Genomic DNA, 16,839 nt, shown 5'->3' with positions numbered 1-16,839 from the left:
ATTCCGATGTTGAGAAAAAACTGGTAACTTCCTTATAAAACTTTCATGGAACTTTATTTTCTGGTTTTACGCGAATTTTCTAAAAATATTTTTAGCTATTTTCTTTTGTATTCAAATATAAAATTATAAATTCTCGCCGAAGTTTAAAGGAGTATCTCGATGAAAATAGACGACGCTTGTACTTTGTAATAGTTGAACTTTCGTGCAACTTTATCTTTTGATTAAACAAAGTTTCTAAAAATAATTACTCTACTATCCTCTTCTACTTGTAAAGTCTAAATTAGAAAGTTTCGATGAATTTTCGAAAGAAAGAGTAACTTTTAAACGATCCTCGGGAATGTGACAAACGTAACAAACTCGCGAAACTAATTTCATCATCGTTATCGGTTCTGTAACGCAGATAATACGGTGACCCGTAAAAGATCAAGAAAAAGTAACGACTGTACGTTGTCTGAGGCAGAAGTAAATCGAGTGAAGCTGTTGTTCGACAGAAACGTATCAGAGGGAAGATTCCTCATTTCGAAACTATTACTCGATTTGCCTGTAATCCTATTTGGAAGCGGGCCGGATTCGTCGGTCGTGGTTTTACCTAACGATGACAAACGGTCCTGGATTATTTGGCCAATTGTGATTTCCCTGGCCACCGATATACCTTCGAGCTTTCTGGTTACCCGGAGCAGAAATGGACCTAGCCAATAAGCTAACGTTCGGCGTGCAGCGTTGAAAAATGGTAAACGTTGCGCGCGAAAGCGAGTCCTAAATCTCGACCCGTGAAATCCGGCGTTACACGTTCTGCCTCTTTGCACAGCGTGTATTTCTAATACGTAAAAGGGTACACGGCACCGTTGCATCGTAGCCGGCAAGTATATAAATTCGCTGTTATTACGCCCCGTTTTTTCCGGGCCTCTATCGAGGCAAATGTGAATTTATCGCGCGTCGCGAATCAAACAAGCCGGATACATAAAGTTTCGTCCCAGTGGCCCTGTGGAAAGCGAAACGAAGGAGAATTGCTCTGCTCGTCGATGCTTCCAAGTTATATTGCAACGATGACAAGGAGTTTCTAAGAAGAAATAATAATAATATTGACAGAAAAGATTCCACAGTTCTGAAAGAAAAGTGCAGAGTAAGAGTATTGATTCTTTTTTTTTTTTAATCAATTTGTAGTAGAAGTGTATGATACAAATTAATTATTTATACAAATTAATATTGCAAGCTGACTTCACCATTTTCCTGCGGAATCTGCGAATTATAAATTTAAATTATCTGCGGGAGAGATAAGCGTAACAAAACGAAGTATCATCGAAGTTGTTCTATCAATTCAGCGTTTCCTTTATCCAACTCGATGTTTGAAAATTAATTAGCTTGTGGATAAGGAATTATTCAAACAAAATTGTGCTACGAGATCTCCCATTTATGAACAACAATTTTCCACATTAGTTTCCATAAAGCAACATTGTCTATTAATAACAAATAATGAAATCGATATTCGATAATCAAGTATTCGGACAATCTTAAACGATAGTATTAAAATACAATAAATACGATTATGTTCCCAGCACTTTTTTCCTAACTTTAAAATTCATATTTCCAATATCCCTCCTAATTTCTATGTCACTAATTCTATACAAGTCACGATGCACGTACCTAAATATAAAAATGAAGACGTTATTCTTCCTTCTATCCCAGCTCATTTTCGAATAAAGAAAACTTTACGACGCTCAGGATTGATTCTTCGTCAATCGTGTTCTATTGCCAAGAAACTTTCGACTCTTCTTACTTTTAAATGGTTGTAGAAACACGCAATAAAAAAGGCACCGTTCCACACGTGTCACTGCGTAGAGCGTAGGGCATGCGCGGTTACTTGGAAACATCATAATCCTATACTTCAACTAAACGCATATGGGAGGAAGGTTGCGTATAAATCTTCCGCCGACCCTTCGTTACAGACGCCCTCGACGTCGTCTTGGAATTTATCCATGGACGAGTTGACGACGATACCACGCAGTTCCAGACACCGTTCTACGCTCGAACAAAGACTACGCCGCGTTCTTTGCGGCGGCCAATAAGTCGTTTGTTTCAGGGACGCTCATAATTTTTCTGACACCACCCCTTTTACTTCGAAATAGCTTATGAGGCGTGTTATTCTTCCATAGCGTGTCTAGGTATTTTTACTATTATAGGTATAAGAAATTCTTGTTTGAAATGAGTTAAATATCAGAATAATATTCAAAGAAGATAATTTAACTCTTTGAACCTGGATCAGATTTCAATTGACATGCTTTCGAGCAACTTGAGACCACTGTACCAATATGAATCTCTTGTTTGTTTGACTTGAAACATCTTCTCGAGTTTCTATACTTCTTCTCATTATTTAAATCATTTGAATTCAAATAATTTGACAAATCTGAACGAGATTTTAAAGATATATCCCCGAGTTGATTCGATTTCGATTATATATAAAATTTCCTTTATCCCGAGTTAATTTGGCCCTTACGATGGAGTAAAACTTATTCTTCCCGGTCGTGATTATGATTTCCAACTTTTTTTAATTAAAAGTTTCTTCTAAGTCCAGCAATATCAGTTAAAGAAACCACGAGTCATTGAAATAAAGAAGATCTTGTAGAGAGTACATAATACTTATCAACTTCTTTCAATTTAAAATGGCCTATTAAGGTAGTCGTGCCAGATAAGAAATGATTTACCATGTTACATCATGGTCTGCATGAGAAAAAATCTCGATAAAACCGTTAACAGTTTCCATTTCACTCGTTGACGAGAGGCATGGGATGAATTAATTCGAAAGTTTCGTTCAGCAAGCCCAGCAAAAGGGGAACGAACAAACTGGCTGCTCGTAAGATTTCCACTTTTTACATCGTCGCAAGTCACGCAACAACAATGCAACTGTTCTGTAAAATGTAACGTACGAAATCGGTCGCAACGCGCTGCCACACGCTGCGATAAATTTAATAGACGTTCCTTGCTACGATTTGTTTTCGCTTGATCGCGATAAATTGTAAACGAGACCTTTCAAGGCGAACTCTATCGATTTCCGCGTTTCTTGCAATTAAACCGTCCGCTTTATAGCGAATTGGCGCTGTTGCTCGTGTGATTCGTGCTGTCCGCTATTTCTCAGCGTACAACGAGCAAGTCAACTGTATTTCTTCGTCGTCGTTTGTCGAGTGCCACTTCAAGGGACGCGTTATTCACGGCTACGAAGAGAAAGAAGCGTTTTATGATTCTCGTCTCGTCGTTGGCCCTTGTCTTCCGGGGTCCCAGGCGGCCGCTCCACTTCCCCAGTTTTCAACGTGAAACGTTCTCCGAGTTCTTGGCAAACGCTCGTGACCGACCGGCGAAACAGCTGTTCCTTTGGATAACAACCATACAACGGCGTTATCCGGCCGCCGTGTTATTACAGTCAAACGATTCCAATCCGCGTACCGTGATCTTCGATTACGAGGTTAGTTACCGTGTTTTTCGCGAAACAGTGCGAAGTAAACGATAAAACGAGAATTGCTCGGTAATTTTGCCTTGGTAAACGGTGTTTAAGTGTCGGAGCAATGTTTCTTTTATGCGGGTGATATGTGCTAATGGATGCTGAAGCTATTGCTTGATGGAAGAAAAATATTTCTTTGGAAGAATACTTTCAATTTCATTATTTAGAAAGATCGCGTTTTTAGGGATATTTTCTAGTTTCAGCGCTTATTTGCGTAATTAAATTACTATTACTAAAATACTTTTAATGTGATCGTTCGGAGAGAGAAGTCTGCATCTTCAAAGTCTTCTCTATAATGAAACTAAAATTAATAGCGAAACTTTTACGAGTACGAGTCACGAATTACAGGTGTAATTGCTAGTTTGGCCATAATTGCTAATAAACCTCTACCGCACGACGTTAAGCAAATCGATAATAAAACGAGTAAAATTTCTATGTAAATTTTGCGAATTACAAGGTAGCAAGCCGTTTATGCAACAGAAATCTACATATATATATATAGTCTACAACTTTTCACATTCAGTTCATTAATAGCACTAGTTAATCAATTATTACGTAAAAGAATTCAGAATGTTAGGTATACTTATTTTTAAAGCATATATTTAAGTCGAGTAAAACAACCTGGAAGCATGGTAACTCGGTTTCACGAAAGTACTTTCCCCGTTTTCTTTCCTTTTCCTTTTTGCTCCACATGTTTAATGAGAATTATAAAATAACCGAAATGAGCCACAAGATTCTGATCATAATAGAGCTACATGTGTAATTTTCACCGCGATAGGAAAATAATGTACTCCGGCCTTACAATTAAGCAACGCTGGCCTCGTGATTACTTATCGTTAATTAAATCAGCCTCGGCGTTATCTTCCACGAGCCTTCGTGCGTTCCACAACCCCTTCAACGAAGAGTGCCTCTTTCCTCATACAGACTAGACCCATCTAGTTCTAACCGTGATCTCAAGTGCATGCAGCCCATGTATACCAGAAATCTTGTAATCGGGGAATGTACGCTCGTGGAATCACAAGATGGAACGACAAGTCATCGTTACTGTTTTTACCACAACGTCGTTGTTGATCACGTTGGATGAAATGCCGGAACTTTAAAACGTGCATTCCACGTTCGTAACCTATTATAAATATATATCAGAATAATAGACACATTATAGAAATAATTACAGAAATTGTTACATAAAGAGGTTGGAGATGCGAAACGAATTTCTATAATTTGAAAGAAATCAGTTCATCACGGCGATACAAAATATTTCGATTGCTTTAAATTCCATAAAACTGTGGGATCTGCATAGAAGAAGAAATAGTAAGAAACAGAACACTGAGAAAATTCTTAAACTCCTTTTTGCAGTTACATGGTGAGTTCAATAGAATTAAATAATGTAAACTGACTGTAAAAAGAAGTTCGTGAAATGTTTCGTTAACACAACTCTGATCCTTAATAGCTTCAATAACAAGGAAAAATCTACTTCAACTTAGGAACATTATGTATTACCATCTATAATTTCGCGGACAATTTATTGACTGCCAGTGATACTTTCCTATGGATATATTCAGACTAAACGTGTTCTTAAAGTTTCCTTTATTATTAGTTAGCGAAGTTTCAATCCCTTTGCTGTAAAATCGATCTCGTTTCAACGGGATCCAGATAGTTCCTAAGTAAATACTAGTCAGACATTCCACACCTCGATCAGCTCGATTTTTACAGCTGTCAACGAGACCAAAGGCTCGCAGCGGATTTCACCGTACGTGAGTTCCGCGCGATAAACCCCGACACGATAGGATTAAAATAATTTTCGATCTCTTATGCGAGGCGTAAGCGTAAGAGTGTCTCGACTTGCGTCATATAACAAAAGTAGGATAATGACAGAGTAAAGCACTACGGCCGTGGAATGATTTGAATTTTCCCAAGCGACTCTTGCGCAACTCTCGCCGACAAAACGGGCGGGTCTGGTCGTTTACAACCAAGGTGAATAGAAAAAAAATACATTTCAGCACAAAAATATCGAAACACTTACCTATATTTAGCGAAGATTACAGGGGGCAAATATTATAGGTCTATTTTTGTTGATTTTCTAACGTTGATATCATTAAGTAGTTTCTTATGAAGTATGTAGTTAATGGGAATAAATTGATATATTTCAAAATACGAGTTTTGAAATGTAATAGTAGATGCGATTAAATTGATTTTTAAAAGCCAGAATGCAATAATAAAACTAGCGTCTCTAATTATCAAATCTTATAAAATCTTTATCTTCAAATTGAGCTTCTTTTAAATTAATAGAAAAATTCAATCATTAATATTCAAGCATATATCATTATCATGTCTTTTAACATACGCCTAATTTTAAATTTACAGTCTGTTGAATAGAGCATGTTTTCAAGCTTTTAGGTAAGGGTCCATGTGTCTCTGGCAATCATGGCAAAGAGACAAACATAAAGGGTTAAGAAAAAAGGAAAAGCCGATGAGAAAAAGCAACGAAGAGAAAAAGAGAATACGGACAATTGGAAAATCGATAACGGTGGTCGAGATCGAGGCAAATCAAGCGTGCTACGACACGAGTATTTTCACGTTGATGGGATTACGGTCGAGCGTAGGTAACGGAACTGGAACGAGACAAAGAGGATCGCCGATCCTTCGGGTCTTCGTCTTTCGATTCCCATCGGCCGCTTTTTTGTTCGGCAATTAACGATTGTTTTGTTGCCTCTGAATGGACTCTGGATCGACAAGAGGAGAGACACTGTCGACCGAGTGTGGCATTTAACGCAATTTGATGCGATTACTTTTCTCGTGCGGTGCCTCGCCGCTTTCTTCCATCGATCGTGTGCGTCTGCTACGCGTTCTACACGCGTGTACACGGTGCTTAAGTCGATTGGACACGCCTCGAGGTTTGACGCCGACAGACAGAACGGAACGTCAACGTCTTCAAGAGGAGACTAGAAAGAGCACTCTAAGCTTTCCGACTTCACCGATCGTTCTGGATTATTCGTTGAGACGAAAAAAAACGGAACAAGAAAAGTATCAAGGCTGTCGACGTGATAGGACACGAGATGCGTGGCGTGAAATGTGCTAAAGCGAACCCAAGTCAAGGACTGCCATACGTCGGCTTTCGATTAATTGCTCGAGTGTATATCGCGTCCAGTGGAGATCCTGGATATGTTGCACTTCCTGTTATTATAGTGAATCGATCTCAAGAGGGAAAGAAGTCGAGTGGCAGAGGCATGTTCTTGCAAAGAGTTTCTTGCGTGAGTCACGTGTGCGTTACGTGGAACCTGTCGAAGTTAAGAAATCGAGCCAAGATTTTGATTAATCGTTTTGAAATCGTTCTACGTATATACTTCTGCCAGTTTTTTCTAGAGGTATCTGAAAGTGCCGGTTGAATTGTATTTGAAAAGGTTCGATAAACTTGTCACGGCCAGTTGCCGGGATCTTTCGATTCATCGAAATCTCCTGCGGCTCATTCAGAAAACGGTTCACGTACGCACCTATGGGTTACTCACGTCGCCACGTGGCGTGGCTCGCAAGAAATATCAATTGCGGGCGCGATGGAGCTACGCATCTGTCGAGAGATCGTTTCGCATAGTTGCACACTCAACCGAGAGTTACGCAACTGGTACGCACATTACATCCGCCATTTTCTCGCCGTTTTGCATGTGTCTAGATATCCAATTCATCGGTGGTAAACATAGTTCAAGATGTTAATTAAGCATTAACGCGAGTCGACGGAATGAAGATAATTAACGACGACAGTGAGGTCTTGGAAGATTTATTAGGATGCAAGATAAATTCACTTGATATTTTGACAAGTTAATTGTCTGTTATCTTTGAGTAACTTTATGTCTCTTAGGCTGATTGATTTCTGAGGCGTCGTCAAAATATCTCCAATGTGTAACGCGCGTCGTATCATAAAAATTGACGATACGTCTGAAAGTTAAGTTCGATGGGTGGTTAATTTGCTGCCTCTCTCTTGGTCTTTATCCATGGAAAATCGTAAGTCAGAACCTCGTGACGTGCCTATGCTCGTTTGGTTATGTAACGTAATAATACTCGCGTCCTGCGTAATTGCAGTATCCCATATTTGGACCCACCAACATCCTTTCCATCGCCGTCTCTTTCCTTGCTCGTATAGTCGTGAATTATTGAAACGAAGATGCTCCGAGTAACCCATTCTCCAGGCCTTTCAATAAAGACATTGTATCTATTCATACGCTTATCGCGAACGTACTAGTTGATCTTCCGAGCAGCACTATGTATTAAAGATAAGTACATTTTCCGAGGAAAATTCATCGTTCGAAAGATTTATTCCTTCCCAATGTCGCTTTCTTCTATTCACCGTTTCTTCTCTATAAAACACCGATGAAAATTATTCTTCGATATTTTAATGTTCGACAGAGGATCGTAATTCCAATCAACTAAAGCACGAAGGCCATAAATTTACAAATCACATACCTCATTTTTCTTATTATTCTTTTCATCTCTCGAAGAATCAATGAAAATTACTCTGCAATAATTAGTTGCTAGAAAGTTACTTCTCAAAACTTATTCTCTCTCTTCCTAAACACGGTATAATGTTACTTTTCCTTCGCCAAGTGCATGAGAAATCTATGAAAATTATTCTCCCATATTTCTAAGCTCAATGGAGTATCTCGTAATATCAATTATCTACCGCTCACCGAAGTAGAAAAGTTCATAAATTTGCAAATCGTGGCGCAGGTTTAACCAGCACGTTTATCGGCGTAATACTCGGTCGAGTTTTACGCGAGCTGGCTAATTGAATTGAAGAGCTCAGCTCACGACGGTTGAAATTGAGAAATACACAGCCGCCAGTCACGAACACGCTCAACACAACTAGTCACGACCTCGTAACTATTTCATTGGGCCAACGACTGTCTACTGTCGGCTTGTGTACCGCGTTCTCGTTGTTCCAGCTAATTGGTACAAATTAAAAGTGGATCGATTTCACGTGATCCAGAGTAAACAGCCGGGAGAAACGAAGGTTCAGGGACCTTTGGATGCTTAGAGCTGGTGAATAGACGCTCATTGTCAGGGTCTATGCTTCATGTGCGGGCGTGTACTGTTCGCACGAAAATCCTTAACGCGCTCGTAACGATATTGATTGCCGCTCGTAAATCTGCATTCTAAATGGCACCGATCGCGTCGACTTTCGTAATGGATGTTGCCGCAAACTTCTCATGGAATATACAATAACGGAGTGGAGTAGAGACACTAGTAAATCGATAACCGCAAAGGGACTAAATGAAACTTCTTCTGTGTTGCACTTCGTTAAACGTTTTTAATTATGCACGGTTAAGCAGCAACTTTGCAGTCGACTTCATACTACCTGAAGCTTTTTGTAAAATGGAAGTTTACAAGTCACAAATTAGAAGTTACTAATAACTAGTATCATTCAACGAAAAAGAATGAAATTTTACAAGAAGATTTTGCAAATTACAAATTGCAACGTTATAAAAGAGAAGTTTATAAAGTGCAATTGTTTACTTGTTAATTCACTGATATTATTCATTCATAAATTATTGCAATTTGTACATTAATTATACGCAAAAAGGCTCAGAACTTGCATTGTTAGATTTTATATTGGTTTTCCGTTTTCAATCCTTTCAAGATAGATTTTTTCTTCGAGAATAAAGACAAAATGTAGTCCATTCGTAATGGTGCTCCGTATTTCACCAGGTCCTAATAATGCCAGAAAAATTATAAGACGGCAATTAAAAATTATCTTAATCTTATATAATTATAATACTTTTCCCTCTTTTTATGGAACGCCTATCTTTGTTTTCTGCGCGTAAATTTTGAAGAGATTTCATCCGAATGGATCAGTTAATGATGGACGACCCCATATTATTGATTGACCAGCAAATATTCCACGTCACGGCATGCGTACAGCTTGTAAATCGTTTTGTCATTCAATAATGATTGACAGAACAACATGGCCTCTGCACAATTTTAGAGCTGCTGTCAACATCATCTGCTCGTAATTCGACTTGTTAAGTGGATCCATTAAGAATACATGGGTGCCATCAACGACGTAGTGGACCCTTTTGAAGGAACGAGTTCTAGGTTATTCCATTGCGAATAAAAGAGAACTACTACTACTATTAAAATTCTTAAATAAACGTGATGATAATAAAAGCATTGATACTACTTTTCTATTCGGTTTTTGTAACATTTTCACAGGCCGCGAGTCTCACTCTTTTGACTGCCATTAGTGTGATTGAACCAGAGAAGAAAGAGCACTGTATTGTTACTAAGAGCGGCATCAAACGTACACGTAAAGAGTTATGATAATGATGAACTGGCTTTTGCCTTTTCACATCATGCCATTATATTCACGTGTCACAAAACAATTTGACAAAGAGATTCCAAATGGTATCATGCGACACGACACTCAAATAAATCCTACTATCCAGGCTCCGATCTACGAACTTTATAACTACAGAATTTCAAAGGACATTAGCGTACCATTCTCTCCGCTTTTCTGCCAGCAAATTTTCTCAGAGATTCAAAAGAAGAGAACACAAACGCATCAGCCCACGCTCCGACGTCGAAGAACCGAGCTCGTAACGAGAATCACGCAACGTTTTCTCGCGGAACCGTCCCCCAACGACTCTTCAGGGACACGTTTCCGGCATTATTAGCGCCACGTGATTCTAAGACCGTTTCTCGGTCGAAACATTACGTGTTGGTCAGAGATAATTAGCTCTCGAACGGGAGATCAGCGAGCCAAGTCCCTTAAGAGCGGATCATCGCGTGTCGTCGACAAGTAAAAGCAGTTTCGTGTTGCGCGAGGCTGCAACTGCGTATTATCGATCCTCTCGAACGCAGTCTCCGAGTCTCGTGGCATGCGGAAAAATGACACGAGACGATGACATGGTAGAACTTACGGAAACCAAATACACAGAGAATCTACGATTCGACGAGTCAAGTTCGTCATTTTTACCATTTCGAGAAGCATTCCTCGGCGAAGGTCGTAAATCTCACGTGGCGCATTAAGAAGGGTACGCGCGTCGTGTTTCGTCGATTCTACACGGCTGATTTACGAAACAAATTCTGCGCTCGGTTAGCCACGCTGGCTGCCGACCGATTATGAAACATGGCCAGACCGAGAAGACGAAGCACCTCTGAATCGAACGGTTGAAAGGGCATTAATCCTTCGGCAAATTCTTCGCCGACGATTACATACTTTGAGAACACGCCTCGCGCCGTGCACGCGTTACACATCAATCCAAGACTCGTTGCATCACTGATTCCTTGTTCCTTCACTCACTGTTAATACGAACGAAGGCGAAAAACACGACGAGAGATGTTGTGGCTTTTGTGTTGAGGACGATTCGCGTATTCCGTATGCATTGCTCTGGTTATCGGCTACATCTTTCGTCGAGAATATTAATCATCTGCCCTCTAGAGATTTTTGCAATGTATGAGCAACTTCAGCACGCTTCAGCATGAAACTATTTGAAACTACAAATTTCTTCCTGAGAAGAAAGACGTTACGAATGTCTGCGAATTTATCTTTGCGGTAACTTCTTTTTCTTTCCTATCTTTTTATCCAGGAAAGCAAAATAAAAATAAATAAAATAAAAATTTTCACATTATCATCGTCGTGGTAGCAGCATCAATGACATACGAGAGGTTAAAAATTGTAATAGTCGTCGATATTTCAAAGATACGAATTGCACGAACGAGCTTTTACGTAGCTACCCCACATTTCACGTTTTTCACATGTCGATATCACAGATGTCATGAAGTTTACGAAATTATATATTTTTGCAAACATATCTAGACAATAGCCTTTTCTTTCTACTCCTATATTCCAAAAAAAGGAAAACCAAATAAAAATGTCCACATTGTCATTGTCATTGCCATTATCATCGTCACTGTGGCGGTGCAACTGCAATAAATGTCACCTAAATATCAACATTTCAAAGATGCAAGGAATTGAATGAAAATTGAGTAGTAACATCAAACAAGCTACTCTAAAGCAAGCCCACATTTTCCAATTCGCATATAGAGCAAACACCAGATGGCAATACAATAGAGGCTGTAAATATTAGACGTATCATTAAATCCGATGACCCAACCCGTGTTTCCATTACCCGCGTGTGGCGGTCCATTTAACTGCGGTCGCATATGAAAACTGATATCCTATCGAATCACCAAAACAGTGGAGGCCGTTACGATAATTTCTACTGGGATTAACCCGATGAAAATTTTAGTTGTTGCTTCGGTGAGTGCGCAAAACCAAGTCTAACGATACCAGTCGCTAACTAACGTTAATGATCGAAGGCTCATGAGACGCACAATTATCGTCAGTGGGCCTATCCACGCGATAACACGTGTTCCAATCCATTCGTGGCGATGCATCATCGATGCAAATGATCGAATTACGTAAGATCGTTTCCTCATGCAAAGAGTACCAGCTAGTTAAGTCATTGTAAATTTTATCAGTGGATCTCGACGATGATATCGTTGCATGAAGAATCGTGCTATACGTTTCCCGTTTATTTTTGCCTAATCCCGAAAAATCACCGATTGTCACACTTCGTTACGTCCTGTTGCTGCGTGTTGGAATATCAATGCTCAGCATTGGTGCATCGAATCCTTTGTCGCGGTTCCAGGGCCGTGAAACACCATCACGAAAGGAATTATTGGTTCTATGTACGTATAGAGAACAGAGTGTGGGAGGGAGTGTAAAAAATTATGGAAATTGGGGAATTGGTTTCAGTCATCGCGTAGCTCGCAATGAAAAGAATTTTTTTTAATAGATCAATGTCGGTGCGCTGGTACCGAGGTTATCCTCTGGGTTAATATGCATATAGATTGATACGAATGAGATTAATATTCCCTCTGAAATACCGTAGAGCTCGTGCTACACTGTTATTTTTAGTATTCGCAAACAAGATCTTTGGAGAGATCATCCGGTACAAGTGCCTTTTCCTTGATCTAGAGATTCTGATCTAATAAACTTATAGATCGATAATGAACCATTGCAATGTACTTGACCCATAATCAGAGATACACGAGTCAGAAAATATATTTTATTAATCTCTTTCCATATGTTACACTTGGATATAATTATAACTTGCACAATTAAATTGGAATAGATCGTCGACTCATTAAGCAAGGATATCATTTGCAAAGGTATATTCACAACTCGAGAACGCAGGCTAATAGAAATTCGCTACGCATGGTCGCTATCTTCGTCTTTGGAATACTTAATTAACGATAATTGCTGAGAGTCAGATTGCCGATGAAATCGTCATATGCAGATAATTTTAATAAGCTTTTCGCGTCAATCGACGATATAAGCAATTTGGACACGTCGAATTAATTAAGGCCATGACAATTCGCTAGCAATGGTGCGTGCAACTGAATCAGACAGGATGCTCGACAAAAAAACAAAACCGATTCACCGTAACCGTGAAATAAAACGGATTTTACTCGTTAATTGATTACGGGAACTCGACGAGGTAGCACGCGTGCGCGCTTATTATCAGATCGTCACTCATCGTTGCCGCATTCAATAAAATGAAAAGTTCCCGACTTTCCTCTTATTTTATTCGAATGGGATCACTGTATTTCGATCGCAGGTGCTGTATAACTAGACAAAATTAATTTTTTATATTTAATCAATTGTAATTTATAAAATTGTATATATACATTTTTGGCTGCAAGTATTACCTGGGCAAAATTATTCTTTATCGAAATCTAATACGATTTAGTGGATTAAATATGAAGCGAAAAGTTATTAGAAACTTATTGAAAACTTTGGGATTACTATTTCGCCTAGAACTTGTAAAGAATCGAGTATGAACGTGAAATCGTTCGCAAAATTTCCATTTATGCGGTAACTACTGGAAATGGTTGTATGCGGCCTTGGGATTATCGCACCGGCAAAAATATATGCGTCATTGTAAAGTGTCACTTGTAAGTGGAGCAGTTGTTACGCTGACTACTTTCCGGCGTTTCAACGTTAAAACGCGTGTAACCGTGTCGTATAAAACACTTGTGTTTTTAAACGGAACGTATAGATACGTTTTAGAATCTTTCTATGTGAATATTTGGATGAAGAAAAAGTTCTGAAAAAGTATCTGTAATTTCTAAGAGATAAATATAAAGAGTCTTTAGGAAACATTTATTTCTAATACGAAACTTTTTAATGTAAATCAAAAAGTTTTGCTGTATGGATCACGTCGGAGTCACATCTTTTATGATCGTAGAACAAATAAATGTTGCATATTATCGATGGTATATTTAACTTTTGAAATTTATATTCTGCAACAAATTCAGGTTCACGAAGATCGCGAGAAACGTGCGTGCGAATGTAAATGAATTTAAACAAGTTTCCTTAAGATAGCTTGCTTTTGAGTAACCAACTATAATAACGAGGAGCGTCTGCTTAGAACGTTGAGCGGCGTGTGCTTTAGGCAAAAACACGTCTGATCTTCAATCTGGGAGTGTGTCTTATCTGCTTGCGCGTCTAACTAAAAGAGGAAACCACTAGTGAGAGCACGACATCGTGATTATCTAAACAACGAAATCTAAAGAGAGAGAGAGAGAGAGAGAGAGAGAGAGAGAGAGAGAGAGAGAGAGAGAGAGAGAGAGAGGTTCGGGTCTATCTGAGCAAGGGAGTTACGACTTGTGAGCTAAATCTAGGAATTCACACTTTCAAGATTTATTTTTGATCTGATGGAAACAAAGTTCTTCCTGCAACGAATAGAGAAAAGAAATCAAACAACCCACCAATCGTAAAATAGACATACAGAATAGAATCGCAGGTTTACAAACTTTTCACTAAGATTCAAGAAGAGAGATTTCTTCTCTCTAAATTCAATATTTGAATATGGTTACCACCAGTTACTCGATTAGCTTGACCAACATGGCTATCTTCCATCACGCAGAATACACAAGATGCGAGGGAGAAACCAGAAATATTTCGCTTCTAGAAACTCGAATATTTCGAATTCTCAATGCCTGATTAAATCGTCTATAAATTTAGATATGTTTCCTACATTTCTGCAGTTTATGTTCAACGATTATTATGATCTTCTCATGTTTTGCATTTTTACTATCCAAATTTATTTTCTTTATCGATTAACTAACCCTCTATAAACTTAGACCTCTCTTCTTTACATCTTTTGCCATTTATCTATGGCTAAAAATTCCTATGATTTCAAGAAAACAACTATAATTCGTCAAGCAAATTTCTATGATCTTCATACATTTACTACCCGTTATTAACTGAATTTCTATGTTCACAAAAATTCCTATAATCTATCAACATATTTTTGCAACTATTACTTTCCACGCGTTACATTACACCGTACCATCAATCTTTCAGGGGAATAATATTTAGCTCGATTAAAAAGCAAATAGGGGATGAAAGGCGGCAACACATGGTAAATTTCGATCGACCATGAGGGTCAACGATTGGTCGATCAAGTTCAGCAGCCAGTTAACCGACGGTTAGCCTGCTGTCCTGCGTCCGACTAACGACTTAATGACGGGAATTCGCCACTTACGGGGCTCCTCCTTTTCTCTTCTTTCGTCGTCCATCTTTCTCCTCTGCATCTTCGTCGGCGAATAGCGTCGGCAAATAGCATCGGCGTAAAACGAGCCAGCCAACGGTCAAGTAACAATGTCGAAAATTGGACGAGTCTCAACAGGGATCTCTATTAACCTCCGGAGTACCATGCATCGTGCAATTACGTTGGAAGGAATAAATTCAACTCGACAAATTGTGTGGCGTGTTGGTCAATCTCTTTGCATTAAACAGGTCCGGGATTTCTTCTTATGTCAGGAAGAAACGCGATATCATCGCATAAAATATGCTCATAAATCGATTACCATCGTAATCTCGATGTAAGCTATTGATAAAGATCGATGATTCATTTCCGTAAATCATATGTAAAATCTTCTTCACAAGGAAGTATTACGATGCTTGCAGAAAATGAAGTAAACGTCAAATATTATTAGGAAACCATTAAACGTTTAAGAATTATTATCACGTTTAAGACCTTAGATTAAGATATTATATAGATTATAGAAACGTATCAATTTTATGATAATGAAATTAAATTCTTCCTTGTTTACATCCATTACGTTCCTCGATTATTGATTTAATCGATTCTGATATTTGGATTACTTTTCTATTTTATTTTTTGTTCTGTGATTCCAGATTTTATCTCAGATTATACATATATAAACGAACATAATTCTTAACTCATCGCGTTCCTCTTGTAACTCAATCGAATAGTTTTTCTAAATTTTTAAGGTGTTACACCGCGTGAAAGTAAAACTCCGTTCGATTAATCGTTTCATTGATATAATTCAGATTAATCTTTCACATCTTTCATAAAATCAATATGTATCTTATTATTTGTGAACGAAGATGTACACGATCGTTCTCATGGACTTGCGCATAAATCCAAAACAGATCGTCGACAATAAAATATGCACAAGTAGGTTAGATTGCAGTTAACAGCAGATTATTTGATGGGCGTGAAATAAGATCTCGTTCAATTCAGACAAGACTTCATTGAATTTGCCCGAGACTATCTTAGACCGTAACAAGATTCCATTGAAACTGAATGGAGCTCTATTAAATAATATTGGATAATATTAGATTGCCGTTGGATTCAAGAAAAATATCATTCATCAGGAAGATCAGCATCGATTGTATATCAAATTGAATTTTACGTATTCGATCCATCGCCCAGATAACCTTTGCGGCGGTTTCGATAAAGATCGATGAGTTCCTCCCATGGATCAAGGAATTCTCGTTGCTCCGACGTTTCTATGGGTGCTTCCCTTCTCGGAATAATAGCCGATGGCCCCTCGATTGTGCCTCATAATACTAGGAAATTACATTACGACCAGAAGCTACCGTCTCGCGAATAATTGTTATGCACCAGCGACGCAACAGTGGCGTAGCATTCGCCTCGAGCGAATTCCACTGGACGTTCAATACTCGTCGGTTCTTCGTCGCTTTGTAACGAATGTTCTCTTTGAGCTCTTTATTCGTTTCCAATTAAAGGACTTCAAAGAAACGTTAAAATCATCAAATCTTTCACGATCGATAGCCCTATCGACAAGGGGATTCGAATATCTTTTTCGCGTTTCTATTGCTCCCACTCGAGACAGGAATTGGCTCAGCAGACGAAAATTCCTCTTTATCTTGAATTCATTAACCTTTACGAGATTAATTATCATTCGTGAGTCTGAACCGGGCCACGAATCGACGCCAATCGGACTGGTTCTTTCGCAAGGGTGACCAACGTTATTGACTTTACATGATTAAACAGTCATTAAATCATAAGCTT

General features: G+C 38.7%; 1 protein-coding gene and 1 long non-coding RNA gene across 2 annotated transcripts in view; both read right to left on the bottom strand.

The window, feature by feature from the left end:
• Positions 1-16,839, bottom strand: part of LOC126922513 (tensin-1) — a 180,835-nt gene that overhangs the window by 127,676 nt on the left and 36,320 nt on the right. The window lies entirely within an intron of this gene.
• Positions 7,250-16,252, bottom strand: LOC126922649 (uncharacterized). The gene is made up of 2 exons (XR_007712879.1): positions 7,949-16,252; positions 7,250-7,842 (listed from the first exon to the last, which is right to left on the bottom strand). It is a non-coding gene; the product is annotated as an uncharacterized LOC126922649 (long non-coding RNA).

The sequence above is a fragment of the Bombus affinis genome, chromosome 12 (assembly GCF_024516045.1).
Source record: "Bombus affinis isolate iyBomAffi1 chromosome 12, iyBomAffi1.2, whole genome shotgun sequence".
In the NCBI taxonomy this organism is placed as follows: domain Eukaryota; kingdom Metazoa; phylum Arthropoda; class Insecta; order Hymenoptera; family Apidae; genus Bombus; species Bombus affinis.
The sequence above is the reverse complement of the archived record's forward strand: the minus strand, read 5'-3'. Positions and strand labels throughout refer to the sequence as shown.